Source organism: Lutra lutra, chromosome 7 (genome assembly GCF_902655055.1).
Source record: "Lutra lutra chromosome 7, mLutLut1.2, whole genome shotgun sequence".
Taxonomy (NCBI): Eukaryota; Metazoa; Chordata; class Mammalia; order Carnivora; family Mustelidae; genus Lutra; species Lutra lutra.
Window position 1 is genome coordinate 52,110,773 of NC_062284.1, and position 4,607 is coordinate 52,115,379.

Consider the following 4,607-nt stretch of genomic DNA (forward strand, 5'->3'; position numbering starts at 1 on the left):
TGGGACACATACAAAAAAAGTGTCAACCAATATATCTGTGTTAATTGTTGTTATATTTTATTTTATTTATTTATATTTATATTTTATAATAATTCTATATGTAAATATTTCTAATTACCCTTAATGTCTACAAAGTAAGATTATATTATGCAAAGTGCATTGTAACTTGCTTTTTTTTCATTTAAATGATGAAATAAGACCACTCCCTTTGCTGGATCTTTCTCCTTCACTTACTGGGTAGAACTGAAATGGAACTTTTGGTCTTCATGGCAAATGACAGATATGTGGCTATTTGTAAACCCCTACATTGCACAACCATCATGAACAGGAAGGTGTATGTTCTGCTGGTAGTCACCTCATGATTCTTAGGTCTTCATTTAGGGCTTCAGATACTCTGTTGTGAATTTGCCTTTCTGTGGTCCCAATGTGGTGGACAGCATTTCCTGTGATCTCCCTCTGGTTACTAAGCTTGCCTGCATAGATACCTACAGATTGTCATTGTTGCCAGCAGTGGGATGATCTCTCTGAGCCGGTTCATGATTTTGCTTATCTCCTATGAGTCTGTTCCTCATAACCACTAAGAGTCACTCTTCTACCAGAAATCCAAAGCTCATTCCACTTTGATCACATCACAGTGGTGATTTTCTTTCTTGGATCATGCATCTTCACCTGTATCTGTCCCTTCAGCAACCACTCTGTGGATAAGTTCCTTGCTGTATTTTACACCACTATTACCCCATCTTGAACCTAATTATCTACACTGTGAAACAAAGAAATGAAGACAGCCATGAAGAAATTCTGTCATGATGTTGTGAGTTCAAGAGAGAATAGTTAGATTAAAATTTAATTTTTAAAGGAAACTTTAGATCTTTTAAAAACTGTTATTGATATGATACAGAGTATATAAGACTTAAAAATGTCAGACCTTCAAGGATATTTTGAATCTAGTACCAACAACAACAAAATAAATTAATGGCTTTAGATATTTTATATGATTCCAACTAATTATAAAAATTGTCCATAAAAATTCACTTGTAGGGATGCCTGGGTGGCTCAGTCTGTTAAGTGTCTGCCTTTGGCTCAGGTCATGATCCTCAGGTCCTGAGATCGAGTCCCACATCTGGCTCCCTGCTCAGCGGGGAACCTGCTTCTCTCTCTGCCTGCTGCTCCTCCTGCTTGTGCTTGCTCACTTTCTCTCTCTCTATGACAAATAAATCAATAAAACCTTAAAAAAACCCACCTGTTTAAGATATATCAAATATATGCTTCATTTGGGTATTAGAATGGCATTGGTTGAAAGGGAAAATAAATCAAATCTCCAGAAAGTCTACCACATTTTTCTGTATAGTCAGAATGATTTGGCACTTACTGTGCACCCAAGGTTGGTTCTCTGTCTCCTCAATAATTTTAATGTCTGAGTCAGCACTTACACGTGGTGCTTCCTAAGAAAACAGTAACTATGTGTTTCAGTATCTATGGATATACTGCCACAGTACACTCATTTTTCTTGTGCCTCCAAAATGAGTTTTCATAGATACTTTTAAGGCTCCTAATATCATTAAAATTTATTTTCATCTTCTCACTCCAAAATTTCTCAGTTTCAGAATCTATGTCCCTGACTCAAAAAAAAAAAAAAAAGTTACCAAATTCAGGATACACCCATGGTTTCCTTAAGAGTAAACTGAATTTATAATATGATATTAAATAATAAATTACATTTTGCATGTTACCATTCTCCAGGAAACTAATGTAAAACATTTGGATATCATCACATCACTACTAATTCCCATTGATAAGACACAGTTCAGTGGAGTTTCTGTAGCTGTGAATTTGAATAGATTCATTCACAACTTGTCATTAGTCCTCTCTGTAAAACATGCGTTGACACATGAAATTTTTTTTATTTTTTTATTTTATTTTTTTTTAAAGATTTTATTTATTTATTTGTCAGAGAGAGAGAGAGAGAGCGCGCACGAGTGAGCACAGGCAGACAGAGTGGCAGGCCGAGGCAGAGGGAGAAGCAGGCTCCCCACAGAACAAGGAGCCCGATGCGGGACTCGATCCCAGGACGCCGGGATCATGACCTCAGCCGAAGGCAGCGGCTTAACCAACTGAGCCACCCAGGCGTCCCGACACATGAAATTAAAAAAAAAAAAAAAAAGCGGCTATAAGAAGTTTTGTTGTTTGTTTGTTTGTTTGAGAGAGAGAGAGAGATGAGGGCAGGGGAAGAGCAGATGGGGAGAGAGAATTCTGAAGCAGACTTCCCACTAAGTGCAAAGTCCAAGACAGGGCTTGCTCTCAGGATCCTGAGATCATGACCAGACCTTAAATCAAAGGTGCTTAACTGAGCCACCTAGGTACCCCAAGAAGTTGTGTTTTATCTTTTCAACAAGTCTAATGTAGACACAAGTAGAGTCTTGACAACAAAAGAAGATCAAGAGGTATCTTTAGACATTTTTCTCCAATTTACATATCATATAACCACAATCACAAAAACCAGAATTTAATGATTACAAAAAAAACTTGAAATCATGAGGAAGAAATTTAAGGTAGTGGCAGCAAATGTGGTTACAGAGACAAAGGAAATAGGAAAATAACCCTGTCTATTCACTCAATGAAAACTAATAATGTGAATAACACCATAACCAAATGTTTTATTTAACTTTAATGATGTCAAGTTGAGAACAAGACAATGTTTATAATAGGTAAGTCTATTATACAATGGTCAAACTCTCTCAAAATGTATTTCTGATAAATTCCAAATTTCTCAGAGATTATTTCCTTATGTTCTATTGTGGAGTGGAGCCATGAGGCCCTGTGCAGTGTGGCAGTCACTGGTGTCACCTGCCTACCACCAGCTCCTTCACCTGCAGGTTTGTGCCCTTGCCTGGCCTGCCCGTGCTGCTCCCACAGCAGCTTCAGCACCTGGGCCAAGAACAGTGTGTAAAGTAGCTGTGCTAGGACTTTCGGAGGAATAGGGCAGCCCCTTTCACTTCTCCTTAAGAACATCCCCTTGGTAAACCTCCTGAACGTCTACAATGTTGCTCATGTACCACAGATCAGATGAAAGCCACACTGAGACCAAAGCAACTATGAAAGGCTACCTTGAACCTAAGCAGTTGCCAGACTGCCTGAAAACATTGTGATGTGGTAGTTATTCCAGTAGGAGTCTTGAGAAAACCAGGCATGACACAGGATATCTGTTACAGACCAATGCCACAGTTGTGGCTACCCTGACTACTGCCTGTGCCCAGCATTGCCCTGAGGCCATGATCTGCACCACTTCAAATCTGATTAACTCCACCATCCCAATCACAACAGCATTTTCAAGAAACATGGAACATACAACTCCAATAAAATCTTTGGGGTGACAACCCTGGGCATTGTCAGAACCAACACTAATTATAGAACTGAAGGGTTTTGGATCCAATTCCAGTCAGTGTTCCTATCACTGGTGGCCATGCTGAGAAACCATCATCCCCCAAACACTCTAAAAATAGACCTTCCCCAGGACCAGCTAACAGCTGTCATTGGGAGGATCCAGGAGGCCAGCACCAAGGTAGTAAAGGCCACAGATGCAGCAGGCTCTACCACACCGTCTGTGGCGTATGCTGGAGCCCAATATGTCTTCTCCCTTGTGGATGCAATGAATGGAAAGGAAGGAGTTGTTGAATGTTTATTAAGTACCAAGAAATGGAGTGTCCCTATTTCTCCACACCATTACTGCTGGGGTAAAGGGCATCAAAAAGAATCTAGGCATCAGCACCACTTTCCTTTCCCAGAGAAGATGATAGCCAAAGTCATCTCTGAGCTGAAGGTGTCCATCAAAAAAGGAGAAGAGTTCATGAAGAACATGAAATGAGAATGCAGTTAGTGAGTAGTCTATTTCCCTAACTTATTAAGGCATCATGTCCCTGTAAAGACATATCAGACCCCTTTATGTTTCAATTGTGTTAATGATGAGTATTGTATTAATGTTGCTGTCCCTTCCAAATCACAGGTCTATCTGTTGATGGATCAATAAAAGTAGGCTTTTTTTTTTAAGATTTTATTTATTTATTTGACAGACAGAAATCACAAGTAGGCAGAGAGGCAGGCAGGGGGGCGGGGGGTGAAGCAGGCTTCCTGCCGAGCAGAGAGCCCGAGGCGGGGCTCCATCCCAGAACCCTGGGATCATGACCTGAGCCAAAGGCAGAGGCTTTAACCCACTGAGCCACCCAGGCGCCCTGGCTTTATCTTCTTCAAAATGAAACAAAACAAAACATACATGCACACACACACACAAATGTAGACATATTTGCTGATGTGTTCAATGGGGCCTGAAAGAGTCCCTTGCCCAAAATCTTCACTCAGTATAGCTTGTCATAGGACCTGAAATTCCACTATATTTTTTCATTCTTTTAGTGATAAAACCACTTGCTTTTAATAAATTCATTATTTAAATATACAAAAATACAAATGGTAACATATTTGCTTGTTTTCAGTCATGCATATCATATCATGAATGAGTTTAATTAGTCTCTTCTATGACAACCAGCTTAGGTCAAACCCTTGCAGAAATGGTGGCCTGATGGGGGTAGATACTAAGAACAGACAGGGAAAAGGTA

The 4,607-nt window shown here is 39.8% G+C and overlaps 1 pseudogene; it reads left to right on the forward strand.

Annotated features, from left to right (window-relative positions):
- The first annotated feature begins 2,807 nt into the window (after positions 1–2,807).
- On the forward strand, positions 2,808–3,862 carry LOC125104414 (malate dehydrogenase, mitochondrial-like; annotated as a pseudogene).
- Positions 3,863–4,607: the final 745 nt, after the last annotated feature.